Here is a 21,039-nt window from a genome sequence, read left to right on the forward strand (position 1 = left end):
ATGGGGCATCAACACCAACCAAGAAGGTTGCCTAACCAAACCGTGGTGAACCTAAATCCGAAGCAGATGAATGTTGTGACTTTAAGAAGTGGAAAAGAAGTTTTTGAGCAGCTGAGGATGCAAAAGAGCATTAGAAAAGATACAAATGAGCAAGGAAAGCTACAAATAAAAAATCTTGAGCAAGATGAGGCTTCAACAAAAATTGAAAAGTCTCTTAAAGCTACAAAATTGAACAAAAAAGATTCTGATATGGTAAGTAAAGAAGTTCAAAATTCATTTAACTTATACGTCCCTATTCCTTTTCCTCGTAGGTTTATGAAGTCTAAGAAAGAGTAAACTAATAAGGAAATCTTGGATACTTTCTGGAAAGTCCAAGTGAACTTACCTTTTTAGATGCCATAAAACAAGTGCCTAAGTATGCAAAGTTCCTTAAAGGGCTTTGTACGAACAAGAGGAGATTCAATGATCAAGAAACTGTGGCATTAAGCGAGGAAGTATCAGTTGTTTTGCAGAGAAAGCTACCACCGAAGTTGAAGGATGCCGGTAACTTTACCATTCTATGTGTAATTGGAGGGAAAAAGTTTGGGAGAACATTGTGTGATTTGGGGGCATCTATTTATCTGATGCCATATTTAGTGTATGAGTCATTAAACCTTGGAGACTTGAAGGAAACAAAGGTAGTAATCCAGTTAGCAGATCGTTCAAATAGATATCCCAAAGGCCTCTTTCACCAATTCGTGGTAAGTCTTCTTCCTATGTTATTTCTCTTCCTACTTCTAATGGAAAAATTCTTCCTTTTGTGATTCAGGCACCCAAATTGGAGCTTAAACCGATTCCTGAACATTTGAAGTATGCATTTTTGGGAGAGGATGAAACATTACTGGTCATCATATCATCACAACTCATAGCAGAAGATGAAGAGAAACTGATCCAGGTACTGAAGGATCACAAAATTGCCATAGCTTGGAGTATTGGAGATATCAAAGGTATAGATCTAGCTACATGTATGCATAGGATTCTGTTGGAGGAAGGTGCAAAACCAACAAGGGAAGCTTAACGCCGTTTGAACCCACTCATGATGGAGGTCGTCAAGAAAGAAGTTATCAAACTTCTTGATGTTGGCATCATATATCCTATCTTAGATAGTAAGTGGGTGAGCCCTGTTCAAGTAGTTCCGAAGCGACCCGGAGTCACAGTTGTTAAGAATGAAGCTAGTGAGCTAGTGACTACACGTGTGCAAAATAGTTGGAGAGTCTATACAGACTATCGGAATATAAATAGCACCACACACAAGGATCACTTTCTAGTCCTATTCATTGATCAAATGTTAGAAAGGTTAGCTGGTCATTCTCATTATTGCTTTCTTGATGGCTATTCTGGATATAATCAGATTGCAGTTGCTTCGTAAAATCAAGAAAAGACAACTTTCACATGTCCATTTGGCACATTTGCATATCGGAGGATGCTGTTTAGACTTTGCAATGCCCCCACCACATTTCAAAGGTGTATGGTAAATATCTTTTCTGATATGATTGATAAAATAATTGAAGTGTTCATGGATGATTTTTCAGTTTCTGGTGATTCTTTTGATACATGTCTACCTAATCTGTCCCTAGTTTTAAAACGTTGCCAAGAAACTAATCTAGTCTTAAATTGGGAAAAATGTCATTTCATGGTTTCACATGGATTAGTTCTAGGGCATATCATATCTGAAAATGGAATTGAAGTTGATAAATCGAAAGTAGAACTTGTTAGTTCTTTACCTTTCCCTAGTACTGTCAGGAGGTTCGTTCTTTTCTTGAACATGTAGGTTTCTACTGTAGGTTTATGAAGGACTTCTCAATGATTTCTAGACCCTTATGCCGTCTGCTTCAAAAGGATATAACATTTGATATGAATGAAGAGTGTGGTAGCATTCAAGAAGCTTAAGGAGTTGTTATACACGGCTCCTGTGATCATGCCACCAAATTAGAGTTTACCTTTTGAGTTGATGTGCGATGCTTTAGACCATGCCGTTGGTACAGTTCTAGGGCAGTGTGTCAACAAAGTGCCACATGTCATTTATTATGCATCTTGAACACTCAATGATGCACATTTAAATTATTCAACAACAGAGAAGGAGCTTTTAGCTGTTGTATTTGCTTTAGAAAATTTAGATCTTATTTGATTGGAACTAAAGTTATTGTGTTTTCTGACCATGCAGCTTTGAAGTATCTACTCACAAAAAAAGATGCAAAACCGTGACTCATTTGATGGATACTTCTGCTTTAAGAGTTTGACTTGGAGATCAAGGATAAGAAATGAAGTGAGAATGTTGTAGCAGATCATTTTAGCAGACTTGTGCATTCAAAAATAGAGGAAGATCTCATCCCTTTATGTGAGAGTTTTCTAGATGAGCAATTGTTTTCATTAAAGGCTATTGACCCTTCATATGAATATATTATCAATTACAAGGTCACCAAAAAGATTCTGGATGATTTTACATGTGCTCAGAAAGATAAGCTTGTCAAAACCGCCAAATATTATGAGTGGGATGATCCTTATTTGCGGAAATATTTCCCTGATCAATTAATTAAAAGGTGTGTCCCCGAATCTGAGTTTAAATGTATTCTAACTTTTTGTCATTCTTATGCATGTGGCGGCCATTTTGGAGCAAAGAGGACAACTCTTAAGGTGTTAGAGAGTGGTTTTTATTGGCCTAGTTTGTTTAAGGATGTGTACGAGTTTTGTGCAACATGTGATTGTTGTCAACGAAGAGGTAACTTGGGCCAAAGAAATCAAATGCCACAAACCCCTATTTTGATTGTTGAGATCTTTAATGTGTGGGGCATTGATTTCATGGGACCTTTTCCATCTTCTAATGGTTTTCTTTACATTTTATTGGTTGTGGATTATGTTTCTAAATAGGTGGAAGCGAAAGCCACCAGAACTAATGATGTTTCAGATTTTATTAAGACTAACATCTTTGCAAGATTTGACACACCTAGAGCAATCATCAGTGATGGAGGGAGTCACTTTTGCAATAGAACATTTGAAGCGTTGCTTAGGAAGTACAATGTCACACATAAGGTGTCTACACCTTATCATTTGCAAACTAGTGGTCAAGCAGAAGTATCAAACCGTAAGGTGAAGCAAATTTTGGAGAAAACTGTGACTTCTAGTAGGAAGGATTGGAGCATGCGCTTGAACGATGCGTCGTGGGCTTATAGGACGGCCTATAAAACTCTTATTGGAATGTCCCCATTTTGGTTAGTTTATGGGAAACTATGCTGCCTTCTAGTAGAGTTAGAACACAAAGCTTATTGGGCGATCAAAGCCTACAACATAGACATGAGTGTTGCTGGACAGCAGAGGAAGCTTCAATTGAATGAGATGGACAAAATCCAGAATGATGCACACGAGTCTAGTCGAATATCCAAGGAGAAATCAAAGGCATTTCATGACAAGATGATATCAAGGAAGAGCTTTGTCATTGGACAGAAAGTTCTTCTATTTAATTCTCGCCTTCACTTATTTCCATGTACGCTTCATTCTTGATGGGTTGGTCCATTTGTTATAACTAATATTTTTCCTCATGGTGTAATGGAAATCCAAAGTGTAAAGATCGGAAACGTGTTCAAAGTAAATGGACATAGACTCAGGCCATATTACGAGTCTTTTGAGGAGCATAATGTGGAGGTTGTACCCCTCCAAGAACCATTTCCCCTTGGATGATTACTCTTGGTAGCATCTGGCTGGGAACTTAAATGAGCAAGCTCTTATTGGGAGGCAACCCAATATTTCTATTCATTGTCTTTTTCTGTCATTTTCAATTTTCCGTTTGCTTTTTCTGAATTTTCTTGCATGCTAAACTGAATTATTTATTTTCTTTGTAGGAACATTTGGTTATGTCCACCCTTGGAGTTGATTGCAGAATTGAAGTTTGGGGGCCATCACTTGATTTTACTGCAAATTGGGGAAGTTCTCAGTCCACATGCTTTATTTTTTTTTATTTTTTTTTTATTTTTATTTTATGCATTATTGTGTTTTCTGACATTGGGGACAATGTCCAGTTTAGGTTTGGGGGTAAGGATTGAAAAAATGACCAAATTGAAATTTTTTGTCCCTTCGACTAAAAGCTGGTTTGATTTGTGTCCGTGTTGTTTCTTTTTGTTTTCTTAATTAGTTTTGTTAACTCTAAAAAAAAACCAAAAACGTTTATAAAAAAAATCAGAAAGATTTGAAAATCTAAAAATATTGTCTAGTTTTATTTATTGTTTTGAATTAGATTTTTGTTAGTTTCCCGACCCAATTGTATAATTGGAGTGAATTTGAACCACGGTGATCAAGAACTTAGTAAGCATGTGTTGTGTGAAATTCTTGATTTTCTTGTTAGTTTTGAACATGTTTAATGATCTTTGAAAAACCAAATGCACATAGCCTTGTTGATGTGAAACTAAAGCATGACTTCAAACTTCATATGTAAATGTAGTGACCATATACATCCTATGTGAGTTTTTGAGCCTATTGAAAGTGTGCATTTTTCATACACTCATATTCTTTCATGTGTGGTGAACTTATTTGACTTACATCTCTAGAACTTGCGTAACGATCTTTCAAAATGTTTGTCGTTGATTGCATGAACTTGAAAAGGATAGAGGCATTAGGTTTATCACCATGGCCCAAATAAGCATGTTTCCTAAAGAAAAATGATATCATTAGATTGCCAATTTGAGCCGCATATGTTGAGCCTTTTATTTCTTATCACCAGATATGTCTACCCTTATACCTTAAACATTTTTCCTTAGCCTTTCTAAGCTAGCTAGTGAGCAATGTGAGATTGTCTTATGAGAAATGTTTGTGAAGTACTTTGGCAAAAGATTAAGTGTGGAGGTATTTCAGTTTGTATTTAGTTATGTGCAAAATTGTTAAAATAAAAAATAAAAAAATAAAAAAATAAAAAGAAAAAAAGAAAGAAAAAGAAAAAGAAAAATTGTATACAAAGCAAATAAAAAGTTTTTTTAAGTTTCAATTTAGGGGTGTGGTTGGAGGTATTAGTAGAGTGGTTAGAGAGCTTGAGTTCTTATAAATCTCAACAAGAGAAATGCTTGCAATGTAGATTAAAACTTGTGTTTACCTATCCCTTCATTTCTATAACCCTCTCCCTAAGCCTCATTAAATCCAATAAAAGTCCTCTTGATTTATGTTTTACAATTATGATCGTGGAGATGAGATCTTTATGCAAGCTTATGGTAGATCTTTCACATTTGATTCTTTGAGGAAAACACGTTAAACTAAACATATGTGTGATTGAGTGTATGTCCCGAGAGAAGGTCACTAGTTTGCATGTGGTGTTTTTAAGAAAAAAAAACTTGAAATTCCATTAGCATGGCTATTACACACTACACTTCAAGGATGATTAAAAGGTTACTGCTAACATTTGAATAAGGAAGATGAGCTTGGATTAGCTTGTTTGGTCTAGCTAAGGTTCTTGAGGATTTGTTTTCTTGAATGAAATTCTATGAGGGTCACATAGTGGGAAGCTAATGTTTTTCATGTTGTTACTTTTTCATGTTTTCTTTGTTTTGCTCGAGGACTAGCAAAAGCTAAGTGTGGGGGTATTTAATAAGCACATATATATATATATATATATATATATATATATATTTTACATCAAATTTAGTTGTCTTTTCTTAGTTAGTTCCTTATATTTATGAGCTATTTACTTTGTTTTTGTGTTTTGTGGGATTTGTCAAGCAAAGAAAACAAAAATAGCACAAGTGGGTTTTAAGTAACAAATTCGTCAAAACTGCCTGTGTAGATCAGCTGACTTTGGAAGCAAGTTGAGAATAGCTCAGAATAAATTAAAGAATGAGCCTTATATTCTTGAAAAACATGAATGTCTATTTTTTGGAGCATTTCACGGATTGCTAATATCATTTTTCTAGAAGAAGTTATGGCCGTTCTAACACTAAAAGCTTCCCAAGAGGTTAAGCAGTTTGTAACTGACAAGACTGCAATGAAAGCAATAAACTCAATAAATCTAGCAGCCAAAACTGATGCAGCCAAGAACAAGCCAGCTGACACCTATTCAAATATCAAAGGAAATGGAATTAAAGATGAGGATTAAGAGGGAGTAATTGGCATAAAGGCTACCTAAAGAGTTACAATTGTTTTACCATTTCCTCTCATTTATTGTCATCACTAAATGGCTATTAGTGGGTGAGTTAAGGAGAAGAAAATGGGGCAGCAAGTTAAAAAGGGAAAAAGGCTGCAAGTTGCAGCAGAAAAGTGGAAGGAATAGGAGAGAAAAAATTTAAAAAAAAAGAAAAAAAAATGGAAAGGTGCAGCTGACAAAAATGGGAGGCAAGAAAGCAAGGCAGCAGCATTAGGGAAGGAAGGAAAGGAAGGAGGAAATCTTGACATTCTCTTCTTTCGGTTTTATCTTCTCAAACTCATGTTCTTATTTTGGTTTTATTTAAAGATTATGTGTAACTAATTTTTAGAAGTTAGGGCCTGTTTTGAAGCCCTGAATATGATTGCAAGTTTGTTATGACATTTTGTTTGAATTACTTTTATGAATGGATGAAAATTGGTTCACTACTTGTCTCATTGATGAATTCTTTATGTGTTTTCTACGGATGCATACTTAGTAAGCATATCTAGGATTCTAAAGCTATGAATATGTGTGTGTCTGCCCTTGTCGAATGAGGACCTACATATGTTCTAGAGTAGTACTTGTTAATTGCGATTAACATGTGAGCCAATTTCTAGGATAAGTAAGACAACGTCAGTACTTACGATGTCTTGTGACGACTCAAACTCTTTTTCGTTCTTAATGATTTCTACTTGTTAAATTTATGAACACGCCATTCTAGATTGCATGTTAGGAACTTAGTTAAGTTGAAAACGCCATTCTCTTAACATACTACATAAGAAAGAGTAATAGGTTGAGTTCTAACATTGAGCCAACTTAAGCATCTTCATCCAAAAATAAAAGGAATTTGTATGAATATTTGGTGGTGGATAGCAATTCCCCTAACTCATTTTTCTTGATTTGTGAACTACTTAAAATCTGTTTCTGTCCTGTTTTTGTTTGATTTAATTTAAATAGCAAATCAACTCCAAAAATCCCAAAAATTTGTGTGAGTGTAGCTCTTTGTGTCTAGTGTCTGCATATAAAATGTAGTAGACTTTGGATAAGTGTAAGTCGGTCTAATAATTATTTTTAGGTGGCTGGTCAGTAGCGATAGCAACCCAATTTTTGTGACATTTTAAGTATTTGGATAAAACAATCTTCTGCAGGAAAGACCTTTATTTTCATATGCTACAATTAAAAAATCTTAATGTTAATAAGGAAAATCAATAGGACATTTGTGTGCTACTTTGTGGTGTGATTTTGTGGTGTGATTTTAATCCTATCATTGTCATCCTCTGTATAAGGTAGCATCTCCCCAGTTGATGGATTAAATTGAGAAGTGGGAGTCACCACCAACGCTGGGGGAAGAGTCAAAGGAGTAGGAGTAGAGTTTTGCCCGACTGAATATGCAGGTTTTTCAGCCTTTATCTATAAAGGAATAAAGATTAGTCATCAATTTCAAGATTTGTAAAGTCACGAGCTTAAGCCAACAGTGGAAAAGAAATATACCCTCGAAGGCTTAGCCTGAGAAGGGGAAGCATGGGCTGCTTGGGCCAGAGGAGAAGAAGCCTCAGGTTGAGAAATCCCTTCTTCCTTAGTGTCCTATTTCAAGCAATCAGGCAAATGATTAATACAAGAGTTAAAATAGGTGACTTAGTGCTCAAAAGAATAGAGGCCATATCTTCAGTTCCTCGAGGATAGTGTCAAGAAGCTCTTTGTCCCTCTGGTGCATTTCTACGCCCAATGGTTCCTTTCTTGCAACAAAAGTAGGTCTTTTGGTCGCTTGAGGCCCTAGTTACAAGAAAGAAAAAGGTATTAGCTCATATCCCAAGAAAATTGAAACAACAACTAAGAAAAGAAGTTTGCTTACTAGATGATTTCTGCTTTTTCCTGCTCGCTTAAACTGAAGGGGCAAGGGAGAATTTGGAGGCTTTAGAGGTTTAAGCCTTAGTCCTCTTCCTTATAGGGGTTGCTTGCTGATTAGGTAAAGAGAGTTAAAGTTGAGGCTGCTCTTCGAGCTCGAACTCAGAAGACTCTACTACTATCACCCTCGTCTGCCAAGGTGCCCGAGTCTTCACTTTAGGCTCAACCTCATCTTTAGAGTCTTCAAATAGCTCAGAGATGTCCCCAGTTTCACCAGCAACATGACTGGACCCAGTACCTTGCCTCGCTGCCTCGGCCGCTACCTCTTGAAAGACAAGAACATTTGCAGCTTCTTCATTTAGCCCGACATCTACCTTTTCAATGTTGCCTTGGGCTACAAGTTCAAAATAACCAAAAGGCAAGGTTAGTGGATGACAGATTATAAAAGCATTATAAAATACAAGTTAAGGCAATGGAGGATATACCTATTAAAAGAAGCTGGCTCTTCTGGTGCATCATCTCCTTCCAATTCTCGAACTCATTCGGCTTAAGGTAGTATTTGATGGAGAGTTGCTCGAAGAGACGATCATGAGACTCCTTGATGTCCTTCTCCATACTTCTTGGACCACTTGGCTTACCACCAAATGGAAAAGGAATGAGTGCACTTAAAGTTGAGGGCTACGAACTTATGGACAATCTTGCTCAGCACCTCTAGGCTACGTCGAGTTGCCCGAAATGTGACCTCTTAAGGAGAACAAAAATGGTAGGAGGTTCCGCAATGCATAGAGTCAAAGAAAGACATTGAGATGGCCTGCGTGAACCTCAGTTGCCTACCACAAAACTTAGGGTGGTAGACTTCCAACCCGCGCTATTATCCCGTGCAGTCGCTGCGGACACCCTAAGCCAGATCTCGCTGCTGGATGCAGCTTATGAACTTCTCTTTACAAAGCGGGTTGGCATCTTCCCCGAAAGCATCCAAGAAGATTTGGTCCAAGAACCATGGATATCTTCGCATAATAGAAGCACCTCATTCCAAGTTTGCCTGAGTCCAGCAAACTCTGAAGAAATAGAGGTAGGATAATGTTGAATGATTAGTGGGGGATGCTTGGCCAAGATTTGGGCTGGGGCCACTCCTTTGGGGAACACTAAGTTTGGTGCCTGAAGCTCAAGGAAATACCACTAGAGCTAGAATTGGACCATCCAGGTTGGTTCATTGAGGTTAGTCTCAAAAGGCTCACCCTTGGTCATCTCGTACAAAAAATGGTAGAGGTGGGTAAGGAAGAAGTGCCCCGTGGCTATATCGTCAAAGGAATGCAGTGCCTCCACCAATGAGATCCATTCCAGCTTCACTTATTTGGATTTGTTGGGGAAAACATGCTTGTTGAGCCAGTACAAAAGAAAGTACATATGCTCATGATTTCCATTGGCAATAGCAGAAGGCGGGCTTAAGGTACTCTTAGCAAATGGGATGAAGCCTGTGAATGAAGTCTCATAGCTCTTAAAAGTCAAATGAGTGTACTCCAAATGAATAATGAAGTCAGCGTCACCCGAGCCTTCAGCAGTTTGGTAAGAGGGAGAAGACCAATCATGGGTCACATCCACGTACCGGCCCGAGGGCTTTAGCCCAAAGGCTTGGGCTATATCAATGATGGTTGGAGACATGTGACCCATCTTAAAATCAAATGTGTTGGTCCCATTGTTCCAAAATAAAAGAGTTATGGTTAGGAGCTCGAGCTTGGCTATCACCATGATCTTAAAGAGCATAATGAGCTCATAGATACCATTACTCATCCACTTCTTCTTCCCAATGGGTTCCAACGCGTCTACCCGCTGTGACCAAGCCTCATCCTTCATCAATGGGAAGCTTCAGCGATGAGTTAACCATTTGGAGGAGGAGATGCCAACCTCGGCAAAATATCAATTGGGGGTGAACTAATTGGCCTTAGGCATGTTGTTTTCCACAACAATTGGGACCCTGGAGGTCCAGGCAGGCCCAAGGGAGTGTACCCCTCCCTTTTCGAAGAAAATTGAGGTGTTCAGGCTTGCCCAAAGGCGATGAAGGCTATTGAGTAAGCGGCGTATAGTGACAATACCCTCGTTGGACTCACATGCAGGACAAACAGTTTTGGGTGCCATTAGTTTTTTTTTTTTTAGGGAGAGTGAAAGAATATCGAGGGTGGAAGGCAAAGGAAAGCTGCAAAGGCAAGTGAGTTCTGGAAATTCTGGAATATGAAAGTTAGTTAATGTTAGTTAATGTTGGAAATCGTGGGTTAGTGCAAAGGTTTATTCGAAAACGGTTGGTTAAATAGTGCAAGTCTTGAGTTAAAGCATGTGGCGGCTGTTTAATTATTATTAATGTCTTGGATTACAAACTTAACAATGATTAAATGGGGCACTGTTTGGATTAATATTTCAATATTGGGCTTAACTGAAGGGAGACCCAAAGATTCCAAAACAAGATTAATTTGCCCGAAGCCCATCTATGAAGCCTGGAACAAGTTAAAGCCTTCTCGGCCAAGGCATAGGCCACATGCCTATGTTTGAAGTGACAAGGGACGGAGACCAGCTCACTACCAACCAAGAAGCATTTTCTAGTGGCACGACAAGTAAAAAGTTGATGACTCACTACCCTCCAAAAGCTTTCGGGAAAGAGCAAAGCTAAAAGTAAACGAGCTAGATTGCCTATAAAAGGGGAATTAAGCATCTGAGACAAGGACACTAAATCAATCAAGCAAACGAACATACAAACTCTTCTCTCAAGCCAGATTTGCATCCAGAAAGCTGAAATCAACCCAGATTCAGTCTTTTTAGCAATAGTTTCCTTAGAAAAGCTATCTTTTGTCTAGTGTACAAGCTCTGCTACCTTCCCTAATGTTGTAGTATCGATTCCCTTGTGTAAAACCTATTTACCATCGATCCCTTTTTAGTGTACAACCTCTGTAAACACAAAGAGAAGTGGTTGCAAAAGGTTCAACGTTGCCCTAAAGATGAAATCTTGCCCAAGTCTCTTTGTTGATCCTTTAATTTAGTAGATCTATCATTTAAATGTACTTTTTAGCATGTATTTAGGCTCTCACTAGTTATTTCCTACTTAAGAGTCTCATTTGCACCCAGATATGGTTAAATTAATAAACATGTTTTCATTAAGAATAATCTAGAATCAAGGAAATGGTTTAAAGGGCTCTGGACTCCCTTCATTTGAACATACACGATCATAAACTAAAAGTCCTTGTTTACAAGGTTAAAAAAAAGAACTTAATGCAGACTTAACCCATCTGCGACAATCCTTTGATGACAAAGAAGTTTGAGTAACTTGGAGCGCAAGTAATTGACTTAAACCAAATCTGTTCTACATCTGTTATACTGAGATAATAGTGGCACGTCTAAGCATTTTGTTAGTTTTGATTGCGAGCCTCAAGGCCTACACCTAAGGCCCTACAAAGGCACCTTTCAAACTAACTGTGAACTCCTCTTGTGGCACACCAGGCAGGAGGAGCCCGACCAAATAACATGCCAAGTGCCATCAACCCTTGGGGAGTTGTGCGAGGGGCCATCCACCTTTGCCTCGAACAATATCACTTGTCAGTATTTTTGGTTGATTAAAAACCAAGATTGATTATTGCGAATGTTATTATTTGTATGGCTTAATTACATAACCATATACAAAACTACACACTGCCTTATTTAGAGTTACATATCATATATATAACATACTTTACATAAACCCAAAGCATAAATTAATATAGGCAAGACCTATTTGCTTATATATTACAAACAGCACTTATAACGAACCCACACTATGAACAACTAAAGTATGACTATCACTTTAGCGACCGCCATTGTCGTTGTCACCACCACCCTTGCTGTTGAAGTCCGGCCTGGGGATGTAATGGTGGTTGTTCACCGTGCTTCCCGGATACACTACTTGCTTCCCATCCTCATCCAGGTGTCGGTCAAGTCGATATCCACCATGTTCATTTGAAGTCTTCACTGCGGCAAAGGAAGTGCTCACCATCATCAAAATAAGGGCAGCAGCCACGAACTTCATTGTTGAGCAGCTTTCAGATTCCTCTGTTACTAAAAAAAATATATATATCAAATCTATTTCATGCAAGACATATATTATCTAACACAAAGATCATGTTAAAACTCTATAAGATTACTTACCCCAGTTAAATTGATATGTAGATGGATGAGGCAGAAGAAGTTTTTTAGGTCATTTATATAGAGGAATTCAAGGGTTTCTGATTGACAGATTCCTAATATATATATTTGACGATGGGGTCTCCACCTAATGAGGCAAAGACTAAGTGGCATGGCCACACAATCTGATCTATATAAAGATTTTTTTTTTTTTTTAAAAATTGTTATGTCAAATCTTGCCTCATTCATCAAAAGTGAAATAATTCTTTTGTCTTTTGGTGCTAGAAATAGGAAAACTCCACCTGCTCAGCAGGAGAGAGACCCATACTAACGGAAGTTAACCAAGCGATTTGTCTTCGAGATTTCTCCACCTATGAAAAAATAAATCTGTGATGTGGCTTATTTCCAAAGACATTTGGTGATGTATTTGCGTTCAATGATTTCCAATTACTTAATTTATTATTTGCACTATAAGCACTCAAAATCCAATTGGATCTCAGCCCTCTTTGCAGCTATACATCTTTCCAGCAGCTTCGTAAGGGATGAGAGATTTTTCAATGTGACGGTCACACGAGGTGGTATACCACGTGTTCTTATATAAATGGTGAGTTATGTGTGTTAGGGCTGGTTTGGTATTGCTGTGCTTTGAAAAAAAAACTGCTTCTGTTGTGCTGAATAATCTCATTATTGCTGCTTCATGTTTTTAGCTTTTTTTAACCCAAAACAATGAAAATAAACTGTTTTTAAGTGTTTACCAAACATCATTTTGAGCTCAACTTTTTTTTATACCCACTTTTTATAAAGCACCTCAATACCAAACCAGTATTTAAAAGATTAATAACTTAAAAATTAAAATTTTCCACCACTTGCATAAAAATACGTGGTGTACCATCCGTGTTCCCATCATAACTAAAAATTTCTCATTAGAGATAGGCTTATTTTTAGCTAGGCCCCTTGGAACTTGATTTTAATATTACTTTGCTTCCTCTAACTCAAAAGTCGCTACTTTACTCTCCTTGAAGCTCAAAGTTAACTTGATTTTAATTATATTTTGTCCCATGAAACTTGAAAGTCGTCTCTATAAAACTCAAAATTCACTCCACATTGCCTTAGATCTATTAACTTTTTATGTTGGGTGCGCCAGACTAATCAATTTTCTTTTTTAATCTCTTCAATTTCTTTTAAACTTAATATTCTCTTACTGTTGAATTTTAACGCATATTGGATACCTATAATCAAATTTATTGCATGTGGCATAGTCATATTGGGTGTTGAGTCCCACATATATTTGAGTAGGCGACCCGTAAGTTTCAGGGAGAAAAGAGAGTTAACAAGTCAAATTGGAACGAATTTTGAGTTTCAAGAAAGTTGTGACTTTTGAGTTATAAGAAGCAAAGTGTGATCAAAATGGAATTCCAAGAGACGTAGCTAAAAATAAGCCTAAGAGATATGTGAGAGGTGTCACTACCTCAATTATTAAAGAGTGTCTTACTAATTCCTCCTTGAACCCGTACCCTACTGTTAATTTGTCTCGTCAGTTTTTCTTTTGCCCAATTTTAAACTTTTAAAAATCGCCAATTTTACCTTTCATCATTTTTACCCACATTTTCAAATTTTTTTCCCCAAAAAGTCGCATGCATGTCACTAAAATGTTAGTAAATTTGCATATAATATGCGTATTATATACGTACTTATGTATTTTTTAAAAATATTTTCATGTTTTGTAAATGTTTTAATAATTCATTAATTGTGTATTTTTTAAAACTCCAACGTACAAAACACGTACGTACTTTTGACGTTCAATCATGTTATTATACATATTTTAAAATAAATAAAACTAATTAATTAATTTAAATTAATAAATATTAAATTTTATTAAAAATAAAGTAATTTTTAGCAAATCAAATAATACACATATATATATTTCACGTTTTATATTCATTTTGTATTTTACTAAGATGAGTCAAATTGGATAAGGGTTGACACCAATGTATTAAGAATTTATGATATATGACGACTAGTGGACTCGCGCACTATATACATATACATGTATGAGAAACTGAAGAGGAAGGAACGAGGTGGTTGGGACTCGGGAGAAAGCTTCATTGTAAGAGAACATGGGAACAGGGAAAATTGTGTAAGGCGTTTTTCTTCTTTAAGATATTATTTAGTTTTTCAATTTTGAAAAAAAATATGAATGAACATGAAAAAAAGTACCAACTAATTCTTTTCGGCTGCGGTTTTGTTGTTCTCAATTATGTGTATCCTCTATATCTCTTCTCTAGTTTTATAACAGGTATTCAGTGGCGAAGCTATGTGAGGGCGAGAAGTGGCGGTCGCCCCTCTCCTTGCTGGAAAACATGCGTAGGAGCACTTGTTCAGCTCCTCTATTGTTGTCGGAACTAAGAACTCTTGCCCGGGCCACTCTGGAGATCTGGTTCTGTTGATTCGGCTAGTTTGGCCTTTTTCTTTTATTTATTTAATTTTTTTTAACCTAAGCTAAAACAACGTCGTTTTGGTCCTGGTAAAAAAAAAAAAAAAAAATCCTAACGAAACGACGTCGTTTTGTATTTGTTTAAAAAAAAAAAATATATATATATATATATATATATATATATATATAGGGGGAACTACTTGTCCCCTGCTACCTGTCTCTCTCTCAAATCCTTTCTTGTTGCCATTTTCCAATCAAAGAACTCTGAAGCCCCCCCCAATTCCCAGCAACAGAACAAAAGACCCACTCAACCCTATTTGGCCCCTTTGCTGCTGCCAGCAGCCATTTTCTAGCCTTCAAAGCGACTCCCAATTTTTAGGTAAATTTTTTAATTTCTAAATCTATAATCCCTAACCCTAATTAATTATTTAATACGAATTTTTGTTTAATTGGTATAGAATCATATGGTAATAAACTAATATGGTTATTGGTTATTGACTATTGATATGAATTCTATGATTATTGATGAATGAAATTATGAAATTATTGCTTAGGGTAAAATTTGAATTATTGATTATTGATTAATTAATTGAATTATTAAATACTGTATACAATTATTCATATGAGTAGTTGTTGAATTGAATTTTTGTTTATTGAATAATTTGTATGATTATTGGTATTGATTAATTGAATTGTTGGTTGGATTAGTTATTGTGACATCCCACATCGCCCAGGGGAGTGATCCTTAAATGTATATTCCCATCTCTACCTAGCATGAGGCCTTTTGGGAGCTCACTGGCTTCGGGTTCCGTAGGAACTCCGAAGTTAAGCGAGAAGTGGGCTAGAGCAATCCCATGATGGGTGACCCACTGGGAAGTTGCTCGTGAGTTCCCAAAAACAAAACCGTGAGGGAATGGTAAGCCCAAAGCGGACAATATCGTGCTACGGTGGTGGAGCGGGCCCGGGAAGTGGTCCCCCCCGGGCCGGGATGTGACAAATTGGTAGGTATCAGAGCCTAACCCTGGTCGTGATGTGCCGACGAGGACGTCGAGCCCCTAAGGGGGGTGGATTGTGACATCCCACATCACCCAGGGGAGTGATCCTTAAATGTATATTCCCATCTCTACCTAGCACGAGGCCTTTTGGGAGCTCACTGGCTTCGGGTTCCATGGGAACTCCGAAGTTAAGCGAGTAGCGCGCGAGAGCACTACCAGGATGGGTGACCCATCGGGAAGTTCTCGTGTGAGTTGCCAGAAACAAAACCGTGAGGGCGTGGTCGGGGCCCAAAGCGGACAATATCGTGCTACGGTGGTGGAGCGGGCCCGGGAAGTGACCCTAAGGGGGTGGATTGTGACATCCCACATCGCCCAGGGGAGTGATCCTTAAATATATATTCTCATCTCTACCTAGCATGAGGCCTTTTGGGAGCTCACTGGCTTCGGGTTCCGTAGGAACTCCGAAGTTAAGCGAGAAGTGGGCTAGAGCAATCCCATGATGGGTGACCCACTGGGAAATTGCTCGTGAGTTCCCAAAAACAAAACCGTGAGGGAATGGTAAGCCCAAAGCGGACAATATCGTGCTACGGTGGTGGAGCGGGCCCGCGAAGTGATCTGCCCCGGGCCGGGATGTGACAGTTATTAGTCATAAGTATAGTCTACTCTAGGATTAAGGGTCTAAGAATTTTTTTTCTTTCCATTTTACAATTACGTAACAGAACGATACTATAAAAAATAATGCTTAAATCCCCCTTCAAATATTTCAGGTAGTCCTCCTCCTTCAAATATTCCAAGAAGTCCTCATTCGAATATTCTGGGTAGTTCACAACAAAGTGAGGTCACTGAGTTAGATGAAATATTGGCTAATCTTTCTACAAACCTTAGATATAGACGTCGAATGCTTGATTATCCACCTAACTATTGCGAAGCAATTCGTAAACACCATCTACAAAATGATCCTTGTTAACCTAAAGACCAAATCATGCCAAAAAAAAACTAGCAACAATCGATGTTTTATCACCGGTTGGTTTGATAAGTTTCAGTGGTTGGAGTATAGTATATTAAAAGATGCTGCTTTTTGCCATTATTGCTATCTTTTCAATTGTGGTTTCAATCAAATGGGTAGTACTGGAAGTGATGTCTTCGTTGAGAAAGGATTTACAAATTGGAAGAAAGGACCTGAAAATCTTCGAGTCCATGAGGGAGGTGTTGGGAAGTCTTCATATAATAAAGTTGTACAACAAGCTAGCTAGAGATTTAATGACACAAAAGCAGCACGTTGAAACATTTGTGATTAAGCAAACTGATGAAGCTCGCATTAATTATCAGACTTTATTGAGTGCCTCACTTGAGTGCACAAGATGGTTGTTGGGACAATGTTTGCCTTTTGTGGCCATGATAAATTGTTGAAATCAAGCAATAGGGGTAATTATTTGGAGCTTATGCAATTTCATAATCATAATGAGAAAATTAGGAAGGTTGTGTTGGAGAATGCTCCTAAGAATCTTAAGTATACTTCTTCCAATATTCAAATGGATCTTGTCCATACTTGTGCCATTGAAACTATTGATGCAATCACTAAAGGTATGGAAGGTGCATTTTTTTCTCTTTTGGTTGATGGATCACACCATGTTTCAACTAAAGAGGAAACGGTCGTGGTATTGCGTTATGTGAACAAAAAAGGAGAAGCAATTGAAAGGTTTTTGGATGTGCAACATGTCTCCTCTACAACTAGTAGCTTGCTTGAAGAGGCCATTAAGAGATTATTTTTGCTACAACAAATTTGAGTATGTCCAAGTTACAGGGACAAAACTATGATGGAGCTAGTAATATGAAACGTGAGCTAAATGGCCTTAAAACAAAGATTTTTGAACAAGTATCCTCGAGCATTTTATGTTCATTATTTTGCACCCCAACTTCAACTAGCTCTTATAGTTGTTGCAAAGGGAAGTGAGGGTGTTGCCATTTTCTTGAACAATGCTAGTAGTCTGGTCAATACTATTGGATCATCGTGTAAGCGTTGTGGTGCATTTAGATAGAAGAGACAAGAACAAATTAAGAAAGCTCATGATATTGGTGATCTTGAAACTGGTACAAGGTTAAATCACATGCTTAGTCTCATGCACCATTGTGATACACGGTGTAACTCACATTATGGTACTAAGTTAGTATTATTGTTATGTTTGAAGCTGTGGTGGAGGTGCTTGGATGGATTAAAGATGATGGCAACCAAGACAATTTAGGTGAAGCAAGTAAGTTATTCCACGACATACAAACTTTTGATTTTGTGTTTCACCTTTTTTTTTATGAGGCTTATATTGAGAATTATAAATGAATTATCACACGCATTACAAAAGAAATACCAAGATATTGTGAATGCAATGCCATTAGTGGAAGTATGCAAGCAAAGACTACAATCCTTGAGAGATGATGACTTTGGGAACTTGCTTGATGATGTACAAAAGTTTTGTGAGGAGCATGAGATTATCGTTCCTAACATGGATGATTTGCATTTCGTACTCGTAAAATCAAGGCGTAAAGCTCCAAGACTCACAAACTTCCATTACTATCGTGTGGACCTCTATTTTCAAGTTTTTGATATGCAACTAAAGGAATTGAATGATCGCTTCAATGAGGTAAACACCAAGTTGCTTCTTTGTATGGCATGTTGGAGTCCGGTGAATAATTTTGCATCTTTTGACAAAGCAAAAATTGTTCGTTTATCCCAACTTTATCCTCAAGATTTTGATCGTATGGACCTCATGAATCTTCCAATTCACCTTGACAATTACATTCATGATATGAAGATGCATAGTGAGTTTTCATCATTAAGAGGAATTAGTGATCTTGCAAAGGAGTTGGTGAAGACTGGGAGGTGTGCAAGCTATATATTAGTGTATAAGCTTCTTACGTTGGTTTTAGTGTTACTGGTTGCAACTGCTTCGGTGGAGAGAGCTTTTTTTACTATGAACATTGTGAAAACACCATTGCGTAACAAAATGGGAGATCAATGATTGAGTGATAGCATGCTTGTTTACATTGAGAGAGATGTATTTGCTTTTATTGATAATAAGTCTATTATGCGACATTTTCATGACATGAAATCTCGCCGACAACAATTGCAATTTGTTTGTATTAATAAATTATGGAAGACATTACTATATAAAAGAATTTGGTTATTGACATTTGGACATTGCACTCTTTTAAGTTTGCTACAATTCCTGACTTCACCACTGTAGGTATTCCTCCACTTAACTTTAAATTTAACACCATTATTTTGCGTAAAAGTTGATTAAAAACGGAAAATTAAAGAAAAGCAAAGGCCACTGCAAAAATCTAATAGCAACCTCCCCCAATCTAGCACGCAACCACCAACCCCATCTTCCCACCATGCAATTTGGCCGCAAGGCTCTTCCTCATTGGGGCAAGGCTTCTTTTCCTCTCTTTTTATATCTTTTTCTTCCTTTCTCTCTTGCCGGGGAAGCCATATCGACGTTTTTCGTCATCTTCACGTATCGATCAATTAGATATCCCCAAATTTCAAATTTCACACTCTGTTTGCTGTTTGACGAGATGGATCGATCACAACCTAGTAAGGGAATTTGAAGAGAGAAAATGAAAGGACGGAAAGCTTTTTCGACTGTAAGGAGAATCGACAACGATGGGTGGTGTAATTACAGTGGGTGGTTATCGATGCTGATTTTTATGTTCTTTAATTTTTACTTTTTTTAAATAGGTTATGAAAATTTAGAAGTGTTCGTTTGGTGTTAAATTGATGGATAGGCGTCAAAAAAATTAAAAGATAGACATAAAAAAGACATCAAATTGAAGATAACAGATCCCTAATCATTTTTTTCATACCATTAGTTTTATACAACTCATTGTAGGGAGAGAAAATTTCGTATGGCGACGGTTGTTGAGAATATCATATCGAATGATGGAAGTTGAGCAAAAATGTTTCGGTATTTCTGCTCATTGCCAAATGTTTATTTGTTCTTTATTTGGATAAAGTTTCAAAGTGCACAAATCAATAGCCAATATAACTGATCAGCAGCATCCAACGTACTTCTTTGAGCCATCAACTTTAGACGATTCTCCACTCACTGATCACACAGAGTTTCGTTAACTTGTTGGTTCTTTTTAGTATCTAACCTTGACACGCCCTGATATTGCCTTCGTTGTTAATTATGTTATTTCGTTCATGGTTCATCCTTGTACAGTACATCTCATTGCTGCTCAGCGTATTTTACATCATGTTAAGGGCACCCTAGAGCTTGGGATTCAGTTTCGACCTTCCTCTGGTCTCCTACTGTTACGTGGGGTTCTCCCATGCTATCCTGACACGCGATGTTCAATGTCTGGGTATTTATTTTTTCTTGGTCCTAATCTTATTTCTTGAAGCTCTTCTAAGCAGTCTACGGTTTCTCGTTCCAGTGCCGAATCTGAATATCTTACTCTGGCTCATCCTTGTGTGGAATTCATCTAGTTATCTTATGTACAAACGGCCCCTAGTCCTATATATTCTTCTTTTTGTGTTAATTTGAGCACTACTTATATGGTTGCTAATCCGATTTTTCAAGCTCGCACTAAGCCTATTGAGTTGGTTTATCATTTTGTTCATGAGCGAGTTCAGTTGGGTACTCAAAAGGTTTAGTTTATCTCGTATGTTGATCAACCTGCTGATGTACTCACCATAGGTCTTTCCAAGGCTCGCTTCTTTCTTCTTTGGTCCAAACTTGTCTTCCTAAGACCGTCAAGTTTGAGCGGATGTAAGTGAAGGTGAATCCAGTAAGGATTCTCCTTCCCCTTAGGGATTGATTTTGTAATTTTAATTCTTGTATGACAAGGAATATTGCTTATGTTTCAAGTCTATAATTAACTTGTATATATTGTACTCTTCACACATCAATAAATCATTCAGTTTAAACTTTATACACCATCATCATATTGCATGCATGCATGTATATATGTATTGTATGGTAATTAAGAAATTGAAGGAGCCATCTTATGATCCTAGGTCTCTTTTCTAATTGCGGTAAGAGAAACATATCATCAATACGTGATATCCTTTGCAATAAACATGCAATATATACATACGTGTCATTATCTGTCAGTATTTTTGGCTGACTTAAAAACCAAGCCTGATTATTCCGAATATTATTGGGTTTATGGCTTAATTACATAACCATATATACCAAACTACACACTTATTCAGGGTTATGTATGATATATATATATATATATATAGTATACTTTATATAAACCGAAAGCATAAACTAAAATTGGCAAGACCTATTTGCTTATATATTACAAACAGCACTTACAATGTACCCACACCATCGAACAACTGAAGTATGACTCATTTTAATGACCACCATTGTTGTCACCGCCACCCTTGCTGTCGAAGTCTGGCCTGTCCATGAAATGGTGGTTGTTCACACTGCTTCCCGGATACGCTACTTCCTTCCCATCCTCATCCAGCTGTC

The 21,039-nt window shown here is 37.3% G+C and overlaps 1 long non-coding RNA gene and 1 pseudogene across 1 annotated transcript; one reads left to right on the forward strand and one right to left on the reverse strand.

The window, feature by feature from the left end:
• Positions 1–3,537, forward strand: LOC148698138 (uncharacterized; annotated as a pseudogene).
• An 8,056-nt stretch (positions 3,538–11,593) lies between these two features.
• LOC148698139 (uncharacterized) lies at positions 11,594–12,243 on the reverse strand. Its single transcript, XR_015960339.1, has 2 exons — positions 12,149–12,243; positions 11,594–12,058 (listed from the first exon to the last, which is right to left on the reverse strand). It is a non-coding gene; the product is annotated as an uncharacterized LOC148698139 (long non-coding RNA).
• Positions 12,244–21,039: the final 8,796 nt, after the last annotated feature.

The sequence above is a fragment of the Pyrus communis genome, chromosome 3 (genome assembly GCF_041283825.1).
Source record: "Pyrus communis isolate YQ-2024b chromosome 3, ASM4128382v1, whole genome shotgun sequence".
Classification (NCBI taxonomy): Eukaryota; Viridiplantae; Streptophyta; class Magnoliopsida; order Rosales; family Rosaceae; genus Pyrus; species Pyrus communis.